Here is a 24,332-nt window from a genome sequence, read left to right on the forward strand (position 1 = left end):
TGACGTCATGGCGCAGGACGTGTCCTCCTGCAGCTCCGCCCCCAAAGGGGTACTGGGAATAAGGACAGCAACCCAGGATGGATGGACAGTGGTGGGGAAGTGCCACAGCGGCCGGTCTGTGGTTCTGGGATCCGGCCCGCCATCCACAGAGCCGCCACCTGGCGGGAGCTAAGCCACCAGCATCAGAAGAACTTGTCCCTGCGGGAGGGGCGGGGAGAGACGGTGGTCTCCTCTGGCATGCCCATCCCCTGGGCGCTGGGAAAAAGTCAGACGCAAATGGTGGTTGAAGTTAGGGTACTGTTTAACCAGTTCCAAATCATTAAATTTCAAAACAGTCCACGAACACTTGAATTAGTGAAAATCCTGGGGATGAAAATCATCTACATGTTTGAGTCTTAACTCTTAATCACATTAATTAGTTCGTGTTTCCTTTCTGCTTCCTGAACTTTCCCTCTCCCCGCCCGACCCCTCCCTTTTGAGTTTAGGGCACCAATCTGTTTTCCTTTATGAGGGAAGACAGTTCCAACATCAACAATGTTTCTAACTTACAATTTGTTTAATTTTGGAAATCAAATTAGGGCAGGGAGCAGGGCTCACAAAAGAGGCTCTACTGACATTTGGGGCTGGATGCTTTTTTTTTTTTTGCTTTTGCGGGGGGAGTGGGGCGGGGCGGCGGGCTGTGCATTGCAGGATGCAATCCCAGGCCTCTACCCACTAGATGCCAGTAGCAACCCACCCACATCGCCCCTGGTTGTGACAAATATGTCTCCCTAAGGTCCCAAATGTCCGCTGGGGGAAGGAGAGAGCACCCTCCTCCCCTGTTTAAGAATCTGCTGTGATGGGAAGAGTATTGGCTTTGGAACCAGATATGTGGAATTTAATTGCGAGTTTTCTACTACTTGCCCACTAGATCTTGAATTAGTTTCTAAACACCTCGGAACCTCAGGTGCCTCTTTTCAAAATGCAAAGATGCTACAACTTTGTAGTTGCAAGAATTAATATGTACAGTGCCTGGCAAATAAAGCAAGTTATTCAACAAATAACAGTTTTCTCGCTTCTAAGACTGTTGCCTCTAAAGAACTGGGGTATCCGAGGATTCCAAGCATAAGCTAGTAAGCCAGGACCCTGTGTCAAGGAAAGGGAATATGCCAGAAATTTTGGTAAAGTAAAACCTGAACTTCTGGTTCTCTGAACTCTAGGGAAGGGAGAAAATTCGGTCCAAAACTGAGGAATGTGGAAGTGTGCGTGATGCTTCTTGGGCCCCAACAGCAAAAGTCATTTAAAAGGGTATGGGTACAGAAACTCACATATTAGGGAACAAAAATTCTCTTGCCTACTGACTCACTAATACTTCATATCCTTATTTAAAAACATGAAGCCTTTTATTCTACTACTAGCATCGGAAAGAACCTCGCATATAATAGGCCTCCCTGCAAGCAACTGTTAAATTGAGTTAGAGGTAAAGCTTAAAAGACAAAGCACCCCTGGGAGAGACAACACATCGACTGGATTCACGCAAAAGCGACGTCAGCTCCTCTTCTGACCGCAGGTTTTTCTTTGAAATAGGAAATGAGTGGGAGAGGACAGTGAATGGGAAAGGGTTCTGAAGGCAACATTATCCAACTGCAATGGAAGTCATCTGCATTTCATGATTTCTAAGTATTTTGTTCCAATTCTTTCATGAAGTGCATAATGGATTTTTTTTCTCTCCAATTTCGGCAGTGAATTACTCTCCTAAGTGCAATTTAATTTGTCCTTGGCCTTCACTCCATGTGTATGAACAAAGGAGAGAAGCTCTTTTCTGGTCGCTATTCCCAAGAGGTGATCCATGGGCAGATGCATGCAGCTAGGATGGGCCTGTGGCAGAGTTAACTCTCAGGAACACTCTTCCTTTGGGAGAGTCACCACTACTACTGGCTCAATGGTCTTAAAGGGGAAGCGTTCCTGAAGACCTTTTGTTCGATATTTAAGTATGAATTTCTCATCGTTAAGAAATTATTCTAGTAGCATATTTTTATTATCGATATCTAACACTTGATATCTGTATTTTAGAAAGAAAACCTTTTACTCCCTAATAGATGCGATGCTTTTTAAAAAATCCTCACCGGAGGATACATTCATTGATTTTAGGGAGGAAGGGAGAGAGAAAAAGAGGAGAAAAACATTGATGCCAGAAAGAAACATTGATCAGCTGCTTTCCACACATGCCCCAGCCGGGGACTGAACTGGCAACATAAGTATTATGTGCTTTGACCGACATCAAACCCACAACTTTTCAGTGTACAGAATGACACTCCCACCTACGGGGCCACCGGCCTGGGCTGGAATGCTTACTTTTATAATTGGGTTTCTTTTTTTGTCTTGGTGACAGAAGGCTCAAAACTAAGATTTGTGCTCAGGTGCAATAACAATTCATAGCCAATTTTTCTATTTACCTCTTTAATTCCCTATATTAGGCAGGTGGCTTTTATTCTTTTACTCTTATTTTAATGGCTCAATTACACCTATATTTTACTAGATGAGCTCTAAGCCCTTTGGAAATGGAGATATAAATTTAAAAAACTATATTTTTATGTACCATAATACATAGCCTAACACATAAAACATATATTTTATTATATATTATTTTAAATTGTATTATCATGTATACATTTAATCTATATCATTATAGATGACCCTTAGTTTCACAATTCAGAGAATTTCTGAAAGTGATATTTGCTTAGACATGCTTAGCCCCATCAATGAAAATTATCCTATAAGTGCAATAAAAACAATGAGAGGCAAAGGCCAAGATGATCTTTTTCCATTCATTGGGTTAATTAGGAGCATACTTTGATCTTTAAAGCCTCAGAAGGACAAAAACAAAGGGCATTTAGGAAACATTTTTCAAGGAGTACCTGCCACAGCAGAGTAAAAGAAGTACAATGAAATAGTGTGTGTGCACTCCGTGTTGGCTTCAGGGTCAGGACAAAATCCCTTAGGTCTCAGCGACTGAAGGATGCTTGGAAATTCAGCCACTGACTATCTTATTCTCCCATCAAAAGACTCTAGCTGTTGATTCACTGCATAACTAAATGGTGGTGTGGGACTTCAGAGCTTTGAGGAATGTTATGAAGTAATGGATTAATTTGCTGTTTGTCACTAGAGGGGGCTTTAGGAAAGTTTAAAGCTGTATCCCTGTGAGAAAAGCTGTGAAGCCAAGGCGACAGAAACCTGAGAATCTCACTCACTCATGTACGGAGTGAGAAATACTCTGAAAAGTGACTCCCGGGCGGAGCTTCTCCAGTTATAGCTGGTGACATGCACACTGAGTTCTTTTTTGAGCATGGGAAGAAATTACTGTATTATCCAAAAGCCCTTCATGGATAAAAATTACTTTATTATTGTCAACCTATAACTTGATTTTTCTCAGCTTTATTGTTAAAGCAGGAAAGGACAGGAAATGGTCATAATTCTCTAGAAAGCATTATGTGTCTAAGAGGTAGACAATAAGTGCAGGTACACAAAAGAGAGTGAGAAAAGGATAAACTGACCCCAAACAACCATGTTGAGTTCTCTTAAGGGATAAAATTCTGATACTGAACATAGAATCTTAGAAAATGGTCATAGGAAAGAATCCACAAAAAAATGATCATCCTCAGAACTCTGACACCACACGGAGTTTGCACTGCACTTTTTAATATGCTCCATTCCACATCTTATTTTCATTTTTCTATGGTTGAAAAGAGTACAAAATTTTGACATCATAGGTAGCTTAGTTGGCTGCTTCTTGCAGATGAAAGGTTCACTCATATTGTGACCCTTTAGTGGCCCACTAGCAACTGTCATGGTCTTCCATTGCTTCCATCTCTGCCCAGCTGTGTTCTTTAAATCTTTTTGTCCAATTAAGAGAGCAAGTCTCTGCGAACAGAATTTAATCATTCAGCGGTTACTAGGTAACCTGTCCCTGCAGCTTAAGACAAGCGTTTTCTTGTTCTTTCACTGCCAGTCAGCTGCCAGAACACATCAGGGGTGATGCTCAGGCTCAAGGTTTGATCATCTCCCCGCAATGTGTTCTCTGCTTACAAGTGGCTTCACCATTGAAAATAAAGCAAAGCAACAAGCCTGGCCAAGCTGTTCGTCTGTTTTGGTAATATTTTTATTTTACTTGATAACTAGAGTTTGGAGTTTTCACAGTGAATAGATTTCTGGGAAGTTGTAATAAAGCTCTTGTAAGTTCATCCATGATTCACAAACTGCCACATTCAAATCAATTTTTGAAAACCTAACATGTTTTTTAAGCCCCCAACACCAACCATCCTTTTCTGGAGCCCCACCTAGTTTTCCTGTGGGATTGTTTCTACTCTTTGAATGCTTCTAGTTCTTTGCCCTTTAGGATGCTTGCCTGTAACAGACTCCTTAAATGTTTTAAATTGTTAGGCTGAGTGACACAAAAGTGCTATTTTATAAATCAGAGTGGTCCAATACATTACCGTTTGGTTTGACCTAATAACGTGAAGAGTTTGGAGAGCACTGCTGGAAACTTAGCTTTAAGTGTAGGCTGCATTAACTCTTTCTTTAGATTATTTGAGCAAGGAGGTTGTCGGGGGGGCTCTCCTGACTCCAGCAGACATGCTCCATCTCTGATTTGACTCAGCTCAAATAAAAGATTTACCTTACCTTCTTTGAGTCCTTGCATTTCCTTTTCTGCAAACAACTATTCCATGTTCGTGTTTTTAAACAAAATCTGAATTGCCCAACAGCGGGGAAAATCTGTTACGAAAACATTAACCGTCCACTGAAGTTTACAACCACCGTGATTCGAGACATGAATACAGGAGGCATTTCCCACGGTGAGGGCACCGTCTCGAAACTGGGTGGTGGGCTGGGCACAGAGAGACTTCCTCTGTGTCATCTCTACACAGAATGGACGCTTTCCAAGATAAACAGACACATGATGTGGGAAGAAGAGTGATACTCTGAGCCTCCTGAATTTACTTTTTAAAACGAGGCTAGCAGTAACATATTTTTCTTTGAATGTCAGAGAATGTGGGGGCTGGAAGGATGCTGGCGATCGCTAAGCCAAAGCCTTCAGCTTGCGGAAAAGACATCTGGAGCTCAGAGAAGATAAAGAGCCCGCCCACACGAGTCAGTTGTCTCTGGTTGTGCTCATCTCTCTAAGTCAGGAAATAGGCAGCGAGACAGTGATCCCGTGACATCTCCTGATGCATGTGGCTCTTTTATGTGTGTGCTGCCTAAAATAAAGGAAACGGTGTTTTCATGCGCAATGGTGAAATGTACAATGGAAAGGGTAAACGAGACTTTGCTTAAGTCCTTTGCCTTCAGAAAACCTATCTCTGAGCCATCTGAGATGAATGCGGGTATGTATATTTTAAAGTCACATATTTTTTTCTGAAAGACCAACATCTATTATTCTTCTAAAATGAACTACAACCTAGCTGAGCCCAGTTCTTCTCCCACCCGGGAAGACTGTCATTCACACTGAGTTTAGAAACATTTTACACTGGAGAGTCATTCCTCAGATGGGGCAGCTTCCCTTTTTCGGTGATGGCAGAGAAGAACAACATTAATGACTTCCTGCTAACGAAAAACTGCCACATGCTATTTCAGCCACTATTAATGAGCACCTACTACGTGTAAGACCTGTGACTATTCAGCTCACATTTCCTTCTCAGCTTTCGCAGGGCACAACTATATCTCCCCTGGTTCACCTGCAAACACTTCAGTGATTCTCGGGCTTTTACCTGCTTAAAACTGAATTACCAGAAACCAAACCTCTACAGGGATATTATAAGGTGCCAGGTAACACAGAATAGCCATGAAGTGTGTGTTAGAGTCCATTTACTTTTGAATGTCAGCTCTGCTGTTTCCCAGCTGTGTGACCTTGACCAAGGATTGCATTTCTTCATCTGTAAAATAGCATAATATTAGTGTCTACTCCATCTGATCATCATGAGAAGACTAAGAGGTGATACCAATGAATAGCTGACCTCAGTGCTTGACCGCCGTCGTTTGGATTCTCCCAGAAACAAACCCTGCGACAGGGATTCGAGTGCAAGTAGAATGCACAAGTTGGAGGGGTCTATAAGTAGGAAAGAGAAAGAAAGAAAGAAAGTAGACAACAGGAGCTCGATCTCTCCAGGGAACTCTGGGAAACAGTACAGGACACCCCAGGGTTATCCCACCCAGGGACGGGAGCTGGGGTATTTATCTACCACCTCCCATCAGTCCTTGTTTAAGGGCTGCTGGGGATGGGTAGTGAATTCCCCATGGGCGTGGAAAGGGGGCCTCAGTATTCGAGAAAGCCCTAGGCAATGAGGTGCACACTCGAATGGTTGAAGTTGGGATTCACACGCAGGTCGGTGGCAAAGGCTACGTATGAATGGGGTCTGCTTCCCTGGACGTAGTACCCATTCAACGTATTACTTCTTTGTATTTTTAAATGTTATTGTTATTAGGTGACCTTTTAGGTTCTTTTCAAGTTTAATATGCCTGGCACACAGAAGGCATTTGTTGTGAACACCCATTGTTTTTGTGGGCCCAGCATCTTCTCCCTTTTCTTCCTGTGGGAAAGGCATCCCTTGGCCCTTGGGTGAAATTGTCTTGATCTCCCCTTCTTCCCACCCGCCTTGTTCTTCTGTCCCTCCACTAGCACAGGAGTGGAGGCTGAGACTACTGCCAGAGTTGGTCCAGCCAGGTGGCTCTGGGGATTGAGTCAAAGGTGGGGGCAGGACACTTGTCGGCTTCCCACCCTATCAGCGAGGGTCCGCTAAACTGGGTATAGCAGCTCCGGGCAGCCAACAGCTCTCTCGCTTTCTGTGGAGAGCACGGGTACAACAAATGAGAAAGTGAGCGAGAGGGGGATGCTATTTGAGCCCACAAATACAGCTCTAGTTCCACTATTTGAACCGGATCTCCCAGTTACATGAGCCAATAACTTCTTCACTTTTACTTACAACATAAGGGTCCTAACTGATATATTTGTAGCATTTCATGCTCTAAGATTCTAAAATGTATGTCGCCTTCCAATATACATTCCCAAGTAGTTGGAAAAGCTGCAAGTCCGATGCCGGAGACAGCTGTGTACTGATGGTATCTGTCTATTCCAGGGTCTCCTTCCTCTCATTTGAAGTTTGGGCGTCTTGTATGTTATTGCTCAGTCACAGCAGTAAATAACTGAATTACCCTGTGAGAAAGTTTTTCCCTCTGCAGGTCTTACAATCTGAATCACACACCAGTTTGTTACTGGTATGGCTTTGGCACTCTCCTCTTTGCTAATCTCCACTTCTAACAAGCACTGAAGCTCAGGCCATAGTATTTGGGGGTATATTTTTGTCTTTTGTGCTTATTTATTGCAATTACTATTGTTTTTCCCTAGTTGTCATTGAAGTAGAGTTGTCCTTTAAAAACGTTTAATTTTAAGGGTGACAAATTGAAAGGAAAAGCATAAAATAATAACAGTAGTCATGGTTTAGCAATACGGCAAATGTCATGCAGGTGACATTTAAAAGACTGAAGTTAGGGAACCGTTTGTTTGTTGTAATGGTATTTTCTGCTTCCATAGAGAAAAAAGAGGGACTAGGTAGACAAGCACCCACTCAGATTTGACGTATGATAGAATGGAAACACTACAGAGTGGAGACATTGAATGGGAATCCTTGGGCTGCGTGGTGTTCAACTATTCGTGTGAACTTGAGTGAGATGCTTTCCTGAGTCTCAGTTTCCTACTCCTTTTTTAAAAAATGTTAAAATGCAATAAATGTTGCATCCAGTTCTTATTCTATGAAAACTGGGTATTTTTTAAAGGTAGCCTTTTCCTCATGTTCTGACAAAGGCCAGGTTTCTACTAACTTTGGAATTATTTTACGATCCATACCATTCAGCTGCTTATGAAAGATGGCAGATTTAGTGTGAGTGAGTTCACTGATATTTTATTCTTAGAAAATTACTCATGGCCTTAAATCACATTTAAACACCCTGGTTGTTGACACTATCACTTATAAAAATTGAAAAGGGTCAGAATGGAGAAGTATTCTACCTGGTACCTCCTTGACCAATTTGGAGTAAGGCATCTTAAACTAATCCTGTAAAAAGTGATTTCCTTCACCTGTTCTCATTAAACACGTTTTTACACATTTCTCATATCATAATTCAGTGTCCTCTAAGGGTCATAGTCTAAACAAGAAATCACAAAAGCAGGGCATGGGCAATGAACAGACGTCTGAGGTCAGCAGGTGCTGCTGCCAGGTGTGAGCACTGCCCAGGTACTTTGCCTTTTCAACCGCAGACGTAATCAAGTATATCCCCAGGCTGTGCATGACACCTAAGCACCAATTGGTAGCCCATGAGTTTTAGAAATTGTGGCCAAACCTGGCTGTTTATTAAAAATCTCCTGGGGAGTTTTTAAAAAAGACTGATGATTGGGCCCCTCTCCTGAAGATTCTGATTTAACTCACGTTAGGTTGGGTTGGGGCATTGCTATTTTATTCCTCATCTCCTCCGGTGATTCTCTTATGCAGCAGTATTGAAAAACACTGAGGATAGGCTGCTATGAATTTCTTACAGTACAAATAATATGGTTTAATCCATTTGTGGGTACTTAAAGATGCATATTACAAACCTGGGGAATCCACTAATATTTTAAAAAACTGATATAATGTCTATAGAGGTGATTAAATGGAATCCTAAGAAATACTCAATGGACCTGAGAGTAGGCATAAAATAAAATAAGGACAAAGAAATAATGGAACAAAGAAAACAGCAGGCAGGAAGGTAAATTTTCATGTATATTATGTAAATATATTTTATATAAAACACTAATTGAAAAATAGAGATTGTTAGATTATACAAAAAAACAAGACTCAACTGTGTGCTTCTTTGCTGATCTCAACAAACTGATTCCGAAATTTGTATGGAAAAATAAAAGAACTAGAATAGACAAAAAAATTTTGTAAAACTAGAATTGAAGTAGAAAACTCATAATACCTGATTTTACCACTTACTATAAAGCTACAGTAATCAAGACATGGTGGTATTGGTGAAAAGATAGAACATAGATCAATACAACATAAAAGAGTCCAGAAATAGACTCACAGTCAATGTGTTTTGGATAAAGTTGCAAAGGCAGTTCAATGTGGAGAGGACTGGCTTTTCAATAAATGACACTGGAACAACTGGATGTCCTTAGTAAAAAAAAAAAAATTAACCTAGACACATATCTCATACTGTGTGCAAAAGTTAATTCAAAAGTAAATTGTGTACCTAAATCCTAAATGTAAAACCAGAAACTATAAAACTGCTAGAAGAAAACATAGGAAAAAATTGACCTCATGTTAGATTTGACAAAGCGTAACACCCAAAGCAGGTGTATAAAATGTTTTTTCTTGATAAATTGGAATTTATCAAAATGAAAACACTTGGAACATTTGGTCTGCAAAAGATAGTCTTAAGAGAATGCAAAGATAAGTCATAGACTTGGAAAAATATCTTCAAATCACATATCTGATTAAGGTCTGATGTATAGAGTATACACGTCTCTCTTAAAACTAAGTAATTAGAAAACGAATAACCTGATTTTTTAAAACGGCTAAAGGATATGAATGTACACTTCACTAAACAACGTAGAAGGATGACTCCTCAATGGAGTGGGAAAAACAGTAACTTCACTGCGGAGAGACCTTGCAGACTCCGCCTCAACCAAGGGAATCGAGGCCCACCTCTCCGGGGAGGCCATGCTGACATCAGGGATCTCCTGACACGCGGTGACGTGAAGCACAATTCGCCTTTCTGGTATTCTCTACCCGAGTCTAACCTCGGGGAGCCTCGGTCTAACCTGTAGAAAATATTAGATGAACTTAAACTTGCGAGACCTTCCACGATATTCACGACAGGTATGCTTCCAAACCGGTGAAGTCCCGACACAAGAGAAACACAAGGAGGCTGTCTCGGAATGATGGAGACTGCAGGGGCGAGATCAAGAATCAGGAGCTGGAGCTCTGGGTTTGGGCCCTGGGGCAGAAGAAGAGCATTTGTGGAAAAATAGGAGAAACCCCAATAAAGCCTGTTGTGAGGTTATTTGTCCATACTAATGTTCATTTCCTAGTTTTGATAGTTATATGACAGTTGTATAAATTGTTGACACTAGGGGAACCTGGGAAAAGGGTAGATGAGAACTCTTTTCTAACTCTTTTGTAACTTTAAAATTATTCTGGGATAAAAGTTAAGAAACCTTCACCGGGTGTATCAGGCATCATTTTAGTTTAAAGATGTGGATAGTGAGGCACAGACCAGTTCATTCCCCGTAAATCTAGTGGCATATCTGGTATTTCAACTCGGCTCTGTCTGATAAAGCTTGTCTTCTTTGTTGAGGCAACTATCTTTTAAGTCATGTTTTCTCAGTTTGTCAGCTTGTTGAGGGTTAGGCAGGACCGTATCTTTTTGTGTTTCATTCCAAGGTAGAGATGAGGTTTAATATCTTTGTGTCCTAGCAGTTAGCAAAATGACTCCTTTAGGGAACGAGTCCAACAAACACTTGATTGGGATAACATTTCTCTTTTCAAGAATGCACGTTCATTGCCATCTTCACAGTGTCTTTTCCAGTCATATCAACATGCTCATGTCTAACAGCTCAGCGTGTTTCTCCCAATGCTCCAGCTCGGCTATTGGACAGCAAGCAGAGTAGGTGGTCAGAGGAAAGGGGATCAGACCAGCTGCCAGGCTGGGCCTGTTGAGAGTGAGCATTGCTCACTCTGTCCCTGGACTCTCCAAGTCAGAGTAGGCTAACTGCTGTAAAAACGCCCCCCACTGTCCCACCCACATTTCAGCGGCCTGATGGTATAGATGTTTATATTTCCTTCTCATAAATTTCAGTCAACAGAGGTATTGGGGCTGCTGAGTTGAGCTTCACACACATTTTAGGATCTGGTTCGCAGGGGCTCCACTACTCTTTGAACATGACTTCTTGGTTGTCCGGGCACCCAGCTGGCAGATGTGGGGAGAGAGCAGAGGATTACCCACGAATATTTTTACGGGCCAGGCCTGGAAGGGGCCCATATCACTTCTGCTCACATTCCATGAGCTCTGTTCTCAAGGGAGTTTGAGAAATAAAGACCAGCTATGAGCACAGGAACAAGAGGCCATGGGTTTGGTTGTGTACATGCATATTGATGCCCAAAGATGAAGTCATTTGCAGGGACAGGCTGGACCCGGTACTCTAGAAATCATCATAGCAACATCTACCAAAAATAGAACTGGTGACAGCCGATGCCTCCTCCTCAGCATTAGTCAGAGAGCGTCTCCCACTTTGCTGTTGCTCCGTGTCATCTCCGGGCTTTGCCCTCTGCATGAGCAGTCACTGACGACAAACGCAGCACAAATGGACATCAAAGTGAACAAAGCCACCCTTGTTCCAAGAAGCCTCAGCTGCCTGGACACATCTCTAATACCTCGAGGACTGCTCCCAAGTGTTTCTTGCAAGTGATCTCTTTAAACCAAATCAGGCCACACTTAACATTCATCATCTCCTGCTTTTATGGTGCCCTACAGTCTGAGCTCTGTGGCCTCTGGTCAGACCCTTTGTTGTTGTTGAATAATAACACGTTCATCTGGGGGGAAAAGACGGTAAATTAGAAAGGCGAGCATGAGTCCATTGCAGCAAATAGAATAGGCTCACTCTTCTGCCCGGGGATGGGCTATCATTATGGCCCAAATGTTCTCACCACAAGCGTTCTTTCTCGTATAGAGAGGCTAGTCTTACAGCGAGGTAGATCACAGCCTGCCATACTCAAGATTCTGGAAAAACCACAGGCATTGATCAAAACCAACATTTTCTCAGCTTAACCAAAGCACATGAATGCTAAGTCATTGTATCGACACGTGGCCCCACTTTATCCACTAGGTGAATAAACTTTACAGGGAGTTTACAATGTGAATGTACATGTCTTTCCAGCTGTTTTTTGAGGATAGTTCATCTGCAGGCACCATTGAATTGCAGCTTGTAATATTTACACAAACCAAATTGAAAAGATATTGCATAATATGTGAAATATAAAATGCACATTATACAATTTCTTTGCAAGAGTGGTATGTAGAGTCTAGATCCTTCACCATCGCACATGCTCATCAGCCCTAACTCTGGACCTGTTGACCACAAGCGATGGTCACCAACTAGAATTCAGTAACTTTTGGGGCCTGAGCTATCGCTCACACTATATTTTGATTAGTGATAGTTGAGATGTGCCATCTTAAACCAACATTGAACCATAAAAAATGCAAATTATACATGGTTAGTGATGGATAGCAACAAGGATAACTATGATAATGATCTTGGTAAAGTCTAAAGACACTCCAGAAGTGTCAAAGGGCTCGAGAGAAAACGTCAAAGGTGTAAGATAGAATAATAATTTAATTAGGTAAAAGCAGAAGTTGAAAAGAATACACGTTGCCTCACTTGTGCCCTGGAGCAGAGTATCTTTCTATCTGTGGAGCTTACTCTCCTTCCTTGGGCTCATGGCTCCGGGGAGCTACCCATTAGGTGGTGTGGTCAACCAGCCCAAGGCTGATTGCTTTCTGGCTGCCAGGTTCTACAGTGAGTAGAACCATCTTGTCAAAAATGGGACAAGCTAACTACTTGCAAACTACTCAGGCAGATAAGAAGAAGCACGAACAATTTTACTGAGCATCTACTATATGTAAAACACCATATTGAATGCTGAGAAAATGGCACCAAGTGGTGGCAGGGGTAGGTGGGTGAAGACAAGGGCCTGACCTCAGGAATCAACAGATGTGGCTTGAGTTATTTTCTGTGTGTATGGTCTCTGCTGCACCTTCTCCCCTTGCCTCAGTAGACTGTGTTTTGCTGAAGGATGGGAATCCCAATGAGACACAGCAGGGCGTGAGGAAAAAACTCAGAGCCCAGGGCAAACAACTCGTCTTCCTGGTCGGATCAGCCTGCTCTGATTCTGCTGCGCGTGATCCCTTCTGAGCCCTAGATTTCCCCCTACATAATAAGCATAAAAGCAATAATCTCGGGGGGTTGTTTTCACACACATTAGATGCTTAGGCTTAGTTTGTCTTCTTCTATAATCTTGCTTATAATAGATATTTGATAGAGAAATTAATTAAGGACGTTTTGTAGAATTGTAGGATGCTAACATTGCAAAACCATTCAAAATCATCTAGTTCCACTCTCTCATTAAATTTAATTATATTTCTTCTCTTTTCTGAATTGATGGGAAAAGAGCAGCTACCATCAAAATGTAATGACATCTTGCCTATTAGATGGAAAAAGATTTAAAAAATGAGATACTCAAATTGGTGAGGGTGTAGAGAAACTTTATTCACATGCCTAACAAGCATATGTATATAGAGATTGGCTCAACTTTCCCAGGGTGCAATCTGGCTGATAAGAACCAAAAATTTCAATATATGTATCCTTTGACTTCTCCATCTCACATCCAGGAATTTATCTGGTGGAGACAATTGACCAATTGCACAAACACTTGCATGTAAAAATACCTTCATTGTAAGGTTGTTCACGATAGCCAAGTGCTAGAAGCACCACTCAATATTTTTGAGGAGGGGATTTTAAAAATAACTTATGGCACATCTATGTAGTGGAGCGTCTGGCAAATCTGTAGTAATCAGCACGGAAAGGCCTCCACGATGAATCGAGTGGGAAAGCAGGTCACCAACCACCGTGCAGGGCACCGCGCCCTGCCCCCGCGATTCTGCGCCTGCGTCCCTGCACGGAGGGAGCAGGGAAGGCGGCCAATTTAACAGTCGCTTCTGAATAATTCGGGCTGATTTTTACTTTCCTTTTTTACTCTTCTAAAATGCTTGGATTGGCTACTTGAGCATGTATGCACTTTATAATCAGAAAAAAATCGCAAAGCTATTTGCTGTTCGAAAGAAGTCAGAAAAGTGAAAATCCCTTTGTGTTTCCCAATGTAATACTGACACGTGAGCAGTGTCACTGACAGAATCCAATCTTACCCTGATCATTTAACCCGACTGCCAAGCCGGTGGGTCACACGGTCATCGCTGGAGAAAACCACACTCTGACCGTTCTTCTCCGTCTCCCCTCCGGGAGGGTCCGGACGTACTAAGTAGCGCGGGGAGTAAGTAGATACATAAATAAATAATGAAAATTATTCCTGTCTCTCCCCAATTATAAAGCTTACACTGTCATATATCTATTTTTCCCTAAATAAAAGCAGATGGTTGACCACCCTAGAGTGTAAATCTCTCCTTAAATGACAACCAAACCAAACAGATTTCCTGCCTTGCGGTGAAAGAGTTTTTAGGACTACCGGGCAAGATGCGGGATGTGTACTGTGTAGTGGTTGCCATGGTTTTGCCCGAGGATGTGCTATTTAAGCTCATCCTTAATTTGGATCGGCATGAGCCTCAGCTTTGCAGGGTTAGAAACGGTGCGAAAGGCAGGGCTGTTTTTAGATTAAATGGGAGTCGGGCTATAGTAACAGTTAAAAATAGAGGTCCCGAACTTCAGTTAACTGTTTGGCTACCAAAGTGGATAAAGAACATAATTGCGGTAGATTCTTTTTAGAAATAAAGCTAGTATGGCAGAGAGAAAGCTGGTGCCTAATCATATAATATTTTTAAAGCAACATCCTGATATATTTTTTAAAAATCTGAAATGTGTGTGTGTGTGTGTGTGTATATATATATATATATATATATGCCAGTTTTAAGGTTTAAAATCAGATAGTTCCCATGGCAGCTTTACTCTGTTGAAAAATCCAGATTGTAAAGAACTTAACATTTTTAGCAGCTAATTTCTTTAGCATTTGCAAATAGCACTTAGGAGCAAACAGGCAGTACACTCTGTATAGTTTGTCCTTAGTTCTGTTACCTGTATTATTATATGTCGTGTGCCATGTATTGTTTAAAAAAATAAGGGCTTTAATACCGAAGGAAGGGGATCTATAAAGACCGTATAAATAAGAGCACAACAGTTTCAACTCAAGATTTCCACGCCCTCTTTTTGGAAACGGCCGAGGGTCTGTGATGAGCATCTGGTGGTCTGAAAATCCCATTCAAGTCAGAATCAGAAAACAGAAGTTCCAGTTCCAATCCCTCCCCCGGATAGCTCTGGGATGTGGAGCAAATCACCTAATGTCTTGGACTTTTATTTCCCTGATTGTCAACTCTTCAGTTTCGAGGATACTTGGGTCAGATGAGTTTGTCTACTTTAAAATTTTTAGCATTTCTTATTTTTTAAGCACTTGAATGCTTTCTTCAAACAAAACATGTGGAAGACCCTTATGAAAAAAGAAAGTGGACTTCTAAGACTTGTTAATGTCGGTTTGGGTAGGGGGAGGGTCCCGGGCGTTTCTCCCTTGGTCCTCTCATCAATCCCTGGCCTCCCTTGACAGACCCAGCAGGAAATTCCAGGGTTCCCTGGGACTCAGTTTTAGGACCGTTGGTTTAAAAAAACTTTGACGTCTCATTTAATTTTAATAGTCAGGCTATGGTTCTGAGAAATCTCAATATATAATACCACAAGGAAATTTTAGAAGCCTGGAGCTGCCATATTAGAAAATAAAATATAACAACTTCCAAAAGGTAGGAGTTATCACTGTTAACACTGGGGGTTAGAAACACTGTTGTTTTGATGTTCCTGGTCTTTGACACTAGGGGACGCTGTTGTGAGTTGTCTCCCCCCTGCCTGTTTGTTATAAGTCCTTGGACTATAATGATTTACTGCTTGATGCATCCCCCTTTGCTGTTTTGTCTGTTTACAGATGCTTGCGCATTAACTCATTGTTTCATAATTCAAAAATTTTTATATTCCTTTGAATTTTTAAAAAGATTTTATTTCCTTTTAAACAGAGGGAAAGAGAGGGAGAAACATCAATGTGTGGTTACCTGTCATGTGCCCCACACAAGGGAACCTGGCCTGCAACCCAGGCATGTACCCTGACTGGGAATTAAACCAGCGACCCTTTGGTTCATAGGCTGGTGCTCTATCCACTGAGCAACACCACCCAGGGCTCCTTTGGATTTTTTATGGCCCATGAACTCTATTTCTCTGAACAAGACTGCTGCTTATAAGGATAACTTGTTGATTCTCAATGTTAATCCATCTTGTGCCTGTATTTATTTATCTCTTTCACTTCTACTTACCGAAGATGTTGCAACACTTAGAGAAGCTGTGGTTGCATCAAAAACTTTGGGGGGTGGGGCTCATGTTGGAGGAAGCTGAATGGGATCTGAAACAAAGATTTTGATTAAAACCCGGCCGTTAGGTTATTCTGTATCTGCTAGAAACAAGCTACAAATGGGAAATAGTAATAATATGGAAAAGGACAGCAAATCTTCTCAGACTTTCTTCATTATTTCATATGAGATTTCAGGATCAGCAGTGCAGGCTTTGCCTGATTCCTGCTGTAATTTAATGTCTCTAAATAGCTACGGTCTCCATAGGAATCCATTGTCACACAGTCCGCACCTGGAAATCTTGAGTGCTTCTGGGTGCAGTCCTATATGGGTAAAACATAAAGCTGAGAAAAAGTACTATGACTTCATAATGTGATCTCCGTGAGAAAAAATAACTATGCACACATTCTAATGCTTCAAACTAGCATTTATAGTGTGCTCCCCAAACTATTAATAGAGCAATCACATCAACCACCCACAACCTGTTAAAACTGAGCAAGTTATCTCAACACTGAGAGGCAACTTCATAAAACAGCGAGGGAATCGGTAGTGGTTGGAAACGATAGGCTGGAAATGACAGGTTGATTTCTTCCTTTTTTATTTTTAACTTTTAAAGTGTAATATGTATTCGGCAAAATGCACCTAAGTGTCAGCTAGCGGAATTTTCACAAACCGTATTCACTGGTGTGGGCAGTCATACCAAGAGACAGACTGGTACCAACCCCCACTGACTTCCAGTCCCTGTCCTTCCGGGATTCCCTGGAACCTTGTCTTCTAATTTCATAGGTTAATTTAGTCTGCTCTTCCCTTTCATGTTAAGTGGAATGATACAATATGTATTCTTTTTTGGTTGGTTTCTTTCGTTTGACTCTATTTTTGTGAGACACATCCATGCTGTTTTTTGTAACTGCTGTTTGTTCGTTCTGCTGCAGAGTGTTACGCCGTGCAACTATACCATGCGTTGTCGATCCGTCCCGCTGTTGATGGACGTTTTGGTAGTTTTCAGTTTTTGACTGCTACAAACTGTACTTCTAGTGAACACTCTTGGTCATTTCTTTTGGGTATATGCTTAAGAGTGAAATTACTGTGTCATATACTACACACGTAGTATATAGATACTGGCAAGTAGTTTTCCCATTAGTAGATACTGACAAGTAGTTTTCCAAATGGTTGTACCAATGTACACTATCAATGGTAATGGACAAGAATCAAGGTCATTGTGTATATCTGTCAACACTTATTTCTTCTGGTGGGTGGATAAGTGACATCACATTATGCTTTTAATTTGCATTTCCTAGCTAATAAAGTTGAGCACCTTTTCGTATGCGTACTAGTCATCTGCATAGTTTCTTTCATGAAGTGTCTTTTTAGGAATTTTACCCACTTTTGTCTTGAATGTTTATCTTTGTCTTATTGATTTGTAGGCGTTCGTTATATATATGCTGAATATTTTCTTTACTTTCTTATGCTTAATGTGATTTGAAGTGTTCAGATCTGTGCAAGGCATGTTTTATGTTTTCAGGTACTGTTTTCTGTGCACTTTACACTACTGTCATTTCAGATCTGAAAATCTTCTAACAACACCTAGGCAGAAAAAGGGGCCGTATTATAAAATTTCAGTACTGCCTGCAATCAGCTACCATCCCATGCATCATCATTATTCAATGACATTTCACATTCACAATCTATGTTTTATTTTTAGCTTTTTCATATTGTTTGATTCAATGCTTAAAGTTGAATGGGAAGATAAGGAGAAAAACTTCAGTGGGAGGGGATCATGATTCTGCTTTGAAGTTGTAAAAATAGACCATGAAGTCTCTCCTTTTGGGAAGTATCTATCATGAAACTCATAAAAAAATGAAAAATACTGGGTTGGGCATCAGTTTTGCTGCTCACTAGTATTTCTTGGTCAAAATACACTTGAGATCATGCGGTTTTTGCCTGTCCGATCTGCTCCTTTTTGGTAATAGTGCCCTGGATCTCTCTTTTTTTTTTTTTAATCAGAATTTTTTTTTAATTTAATTATTTTTCAAGTACATTTTTTGAATGGATCAAAAAATTGTGGTACATATACACCATGGAATTCTATGCAGCAGAGAGAAAGAAGGAGCTACTATCCTTTGCAACAATATGGATGGAACTGGAAAGCATTATGCTGAGTGAAATAGGCCAGGCATTGAAGGACAAATACCATATGATCTCACCTTTGACAGGAAGCTAACCAATAAAACAAACAAGCAAACAGAACAAAAAGACACTGAAATAGAGAACAAGTGGGCAGTGGCCAGAGGGGAGAGGGAAGGGAATTTAAGGGGAAAAATGGGGAGGGATTTTGAGGAACAAGTATAAAAGACACAGGGATGAGGACTGGGGTGGGGGAAATGGGAGGGAGGTGGGGCGATGGGGCGGGGGGGCTGGGATGGGCATTCCACTGTGTATATGTACCACAATTTTTTGATCCATTCATTTACTGTCGGGCACCTAGGTTGCTTCCAACTCTTGGCTATTGTAAATCGTGCTGCTATGAACATTGTGGTGCATAGGTTCTTTGAAATTGATGTTTTAGGATTCTTGGGATATAATCCTAGCAGTGGAATTGCTGGGTCAAAAGGCAGGTCGATTTTTATTTTTCTGAGAAAATTCCATACTGTTTTCCATAATGGTTGTACCAGTCTGCAATCCCACCAACAGTGAACTAAGGTCCCTTTTTCCCCACACCCTCTCCAACATTTGTTGTTTGTTGCTTTGTTTATTATAGCCATCCTGACTGGTGTAAAGTGGTATCTCATTGTGGTTTTAATTTGCATCTCTCTGATAGCTAACGATATTGAGCATCTCTTCATGTGTCTCTGGATATTCTGTATGTCCTCTTTGGAGAAGTGTCTGTTCAAGTCCTTTTCCCATTTTTTAATTGGGTAAGATGTCTTCCTAGAGTGGAGTCGTGTAAGTTCTTTGTATATTTTGGAGATTAAACCTTTGTCTGAGGTATCATTGGCAAATATGTTTTCCCATACAGTTGGTTGTCTTTTTAGTTTAATACTGTTTTCTTTAGCCATGCAGAAGCTTTTTTGAGAGCTGCCCCGATTGCAGCTGGTCCGTATGCATTGAATTCACCATCAGCGCCAGCAGAGAGCAGGTGCCACTGATTCAGACCTGGCCAATTAAGCATGGCATTCTTAAGGATGACAATTAAGCAAGGACACAGTCATTGGTTCAAGGATGGCCATGTGACCGGCGAGAACCAATGATATGTAGCAACACTGGTACTGGCACTCCTGAGGGGGAGGAAGCCTCTTCCCTCTGGACCTGCCTTTAGGGGGATACAGTGTGGGACTCCGGGAGCACTTTGCAAACCTGAGAGGAGGTTCTGTTGTAAACAGAGCCAGCCCAGAAGAAGTGAAGCTGAGATGCAGATGAAGCTGAGAAGCTGAAAAAGAGAAGCTGAGAAGAAATGGAGTTGGAATGACATTCCGAGCCTTGTGGATCAAGCCACGACTGAAGCCAGTGATATTGGGACTTTTCACTGACGTGAGCCCATAAATCCCTTGTCTGCTTAAGATGGGTTGGATTGATTTTTCTGACACTTGAGACCGAAAGTGCCTTAGCTGATGTGAATACCTGGCCCAGTGGGGGTTTTCAACATCACACGTGATAAGTAAAGTAAAGTAATGATAGGATTTTAGGCAAAGCCTCCTCTCTGAAAGGAAAATACTGTTTCGAATAATAGTTTTAAAATTTAGGTACCAAGATTTTAAGTTTCTTAGGGTTTGTGTATGGAATTAAAAGTTTATGATAATGATAATGTGTGATTAGGGTTCATTTGGCGGGGGTAGATGGGAAGAGAGAAATGTGTGTCCCTGTCTGCGGTCATGAAAAATCACTGTACTCCCTCAGAGTGGTCCCCAGACACCTGCCCTCAGACCCGTTCTATCAGAATTCCTTGGGAAGTTTGTTATGCACACACATTTTGTGGCTCCACCCTCGAGATCCAAATCACTGAATGGGGGATGGTATCTAGAATCCGCAGTATTCAACAGGCTCCAAGATTGGGGAACCTCTGCTTTCTTACAAGGCCCCCTCCCCCAGCCCCGAGTCACTGACCCATCCTGCGTACCTTCCTCCAGGACTTCTGAACCAGGCAAGGAAAGAAACCGGGCAGGAGGGAAAACCCAGAGGAGGAAGAAAGTTGCAGACAGGCCTCTAGAGAAATAGAGCCGCTAAAAGATTGAAGATTGCTGGGGTGAAGGGGGCAGGGAAGAGGGACTTAATTCTATTTTTAAGGAACCAAATCTTTCTCTTTTTTAAATTTTTTATTAAATACTTTTGAATTTTATTGTTGTTCAAGTACAGTTTTCTGCCTTCCTCCCCTGCCACCCACCACCAAAGCTTTCTGTAGATAACACTACACTGATTGGGGAATGGGGAGGTCTGTATACATGCCTCGTCCCTACCCTGGGTGCTTTGTTATGAGAAAGAAAATGGAAAGAAGGTGGTCCCGGAGCTCTCGTCCTGTGACATTGCTGAGTCTGCATATGTGTTATTGTCTCTCTGGCTTGTATGGAGACACAAAGGACACACTGGTTCCATTTTATAGTTGGCTATGGGTACAACAGATGACCCCCACTCCAGCAATTACTGGTCTCCAAGTTAAAATGTTCTAGTTCCTTCAACTCTATTACCATACACGCTGTATATACTAAAATCTACTAAGGGATTAATTTAAGGACACAGACTGACTTTCATATAGCTTTGTATGTGAAAAGACTCCAGGCCCAGTTATTAAATGAGAAAACAAATACCCAAAAATAATTATTAAAATCTGGTACGAGGAAGAAGAGCTGACCCATCCCTCGTAGCCCCGGGAGTATTACATTGCACTTGACCACCATCAGTTCTGTTTTAGGAGGGGGGGGCACACGATTTGAATATGTTTTGTTGGAATCCACATACTACAGAGCTGTGAATCTGGAACTTCAGACTTGCACATCATGTTGTATTTAATATTGAGATATTATTTTTAAAAATTAAAATAAAGCTAGGTGGAACGGTCCAGTTTTACTGTTTCATGTTCTGCTTTAAAGTACTAGCAAAACAGATTCTTTTCAGTATCAAAATAGAAAAAAGTTTCTCTCTTAACCAGAGTCAAGCCCTTTAATTTCACAATCAACTCAAATCCCTTTTTCTGGTGGACAAATTGCTACTTAGTGACCTTCTTGACAAACCACAGTAACAAGTGTTACCACAGGAAGTTCAAACTTTATCCGTTATTTGCCGCATGCGTGTGTTTACTATGGTAATTACTGTGGTTACTCTGCATCTTTCTGCACAATGTTTACAACCTGAACATCTCAGCTGCCTTATTTGCCTTACAGTGGAAAAAGCATGGACTTGGGATCTCCCCTGGATCCTGCTACGAACCAGGTAAGATGCTTTGGCAAACTGCCAGGACACCTGGCCCTCTGTTGAACCAAAGATGCCTGTGTAGAAAGGGGTGAGTCAGTCTGAGATTCACTTATAATCAGTGGCTCCCGGGAGACACAGCCAAGGAAAGAGTACACTTGCAGCTTCTGGCCAGAACCCCCAAAATAAGAAATAAAATAATAACAAAAGTAAAATTTATGATTTCCCAATAACAGAAAAGAAAGGAAACAAAAACCCTATTTACTTGTTGTCTTTGGGGGACACTAAGGAACCAACTCCTTATGTTGAAAACTGGCACATGTGGAGAAAGAATGGGGCATTTGTCTTTCCTGCATGCACTGTACCTCACAGCAGTCAAATTATTTACGAGGGATATTTTTTCCTTTGTATAACAGTTCTAGCTAATAAATGCAAAAAGAGTAGTAGAATTAGAATATTATCATTTTGCACCCCTGCAAATAACTCTGGCTAATGATCACAGACGCGTGTAAAACAATTAGGGGGGAAGCTAACATGGAACTTTGTAATGTATGGATTAGGTTGACGACACCTAAAACCACTGATCAATCTTAGCATCACACAAAAAGAGACCCAGGTGTTAATGTGATGTGATGCCAAGCACGGACCCCACCTACGAAGTGTTCTTGCCTGAACTATTGAAGCTGAATCTGCTAAAGATCCAACTTGTGGTTTACTGGGAACAGGGTAGACACCCGCGGATGGGTTAAAATCCAGGGAACTGTCCTGTGCCAGCAAACTGACTTGGTTTCTTCGAAGAATACGTTAGAAAGAAAAGGAAAAGAAGGAGACAGGACTCATAGATTAATAGAGTTGGAGGCAGATGAGCCAAACACAGAATGCTGCTCTTGTTTGGATTCTGTTTCAAACAAACCAGCCGGAAAAAGAATACATATTTGGCATGACTGGGGGAATTCGAATAGTGATTAGACAGATCTCATATTACTAACACTTTGATAATTTTTAGATAATCTATGGCATTTTGGTTATGCTAGAAAAAGGAGTTATGATCTTTTAGAGATATACCCTCAAGTATTTTTAGATGGAATAATAATATAGTTAGGGTTTGCTTTAAGATACCCCAGTGGCAGGGATGTTTGGAAGCGCAGAGGAAACTGGATGGGCCATGTGTTGACCGCTGCTGAAGCCGGGTTAGGGAACATGGCGGCTCACCATGCTGTTCTTGCTGCCTTTGCCATGTTTGAAAATGTCCACCATTGACTGTTTTATTTTGTTTATTTATTTTTTATTAATTTTATTTAGTTATTTTTCAAGTACAGTTTTTTGTCTATTTCTCCCATCCCAGCCCACCCCACCCCGTGCTCCCCACCTCCCTCTCATTTCCACCCCCCTTAGTTCTCATCAGTCCCTGTATCCTTCCTATTTGTTCCTCCAAATCCCTCCCCTTTTTTCCCCTTAAATTCCCTCCCCTCTCCCCTCTGGTCACTGTCCCCTTGTTCTCTATTTCAGTGTCTTTGATTTTATTCTGCTTGCTTGTTTGTTTTGTTGTTTAGGTTCCTGTTAAAGGTGAGATCGTATGGTATTTGTCTTTCAACCCCTGGCCTATTTCACTCAGCATAATGCTTTCCAGTTCCATCCATGTTGTTGCAAAGGGTAGCAGCTCCTGTTTTATTTATTTTTAATGGGAAAGAGTAGCAACCTCTTTGTGATAATTAAACCACACACTTGTGCTTTGTGCAGGTTGTTTTTTGTTTCAGATCTATGTTATTATTGGTTTCTTGTGGCTGCCACGACAAATGACCACCAGCTGGGTCAGTAAACGGCAGACACACATTTGCTCACAGTCCTGGAGTCTGGAAGCCCCAAACCCAGCAGGGCTGCGCTCCCTCCAGGGGTCCTAGGGCAGAGTCGCTTCTGCCTCTTCTGGCTTCTGATGGCTGCTGCCATTGCTTGGGCTGTAGCTGCCTCACTCCTCTCTCTCGTCTCTGGGGTCACATTAACTTCTCTTCTGTCTACAGTCTCTCTCTGCCTCTCTATTGTAAGGACATTTGTCATTGCATTTAGGGCCCACCAGCTGATCTTGGCTAATCTCATCTCAAGATCCTTGATTTAAATTATTTCTGAAATACCCCTTTTCCAAACCAGGTAACAGTCACAAGTTCCTGGGATTAGGATGCGGGCATCTCATTTGGGGGGGGGCGCACCATTCAAGCCACTGCCATGACATACTTCAATAAAAAGATTTGAAAACTAATATAAAGATGTAGTTTAACCTTTCTAAATTTGATAGTAAAGGGTAACTTAGCGTTACCCCTGGTTTCAAATGTATAAGATACCCTTGCTTTCTGCTTTTCTATCTTAGCACATAGGCAAGTTCTACCATTTTTACTTCCAAAATTTAAATAAAATCTTTCTATTTCCTTCTGTCTGCACACTCAAGGCCTTCATCTCATCTACCTATTCCACAGCGGTTGTCCTTCTCATCTTCCTGGCTTTGATCTTGCTCCACTCTGTACCATTCTCCACACAGAAGCCCGAGTGGCAAAAAAACAAAAGAAAACAATATCACAAGTCTAATCGTTGCTTTTTCTCGTTTGTTTTTTCCTGAAACAGTGGCCCATTGCTTTCAGAGTGAAACCCAAACTCTATACTATGACATCAAGGCTGGGAGTAGCTCATTCCTCAGCTCTTTGCCTATGATTTGGGGCCAGGTCCTTGCTTGCCCATAACTGTCCAGCCTCACTGATTCCCTT

The sequence above is a fragment of the Artibeus jamaicensis genome, unplaced genomic scaffold, assembly GCF_021234435.1.
Source record: "Artibeus jamaicensis isolate MK-2021 breed Jamaican fruit bat unplaced genomic scaffold, CSHL_Jam_final contig_444, whole genome shotgun sequence".
NCBI classification, from domain to species: Eukaryota; Metazoa; Chordata; class Mammalia; order Chiroptera; family Phyllostomidae; genus Artibeus; species Artibeus jamaicensis.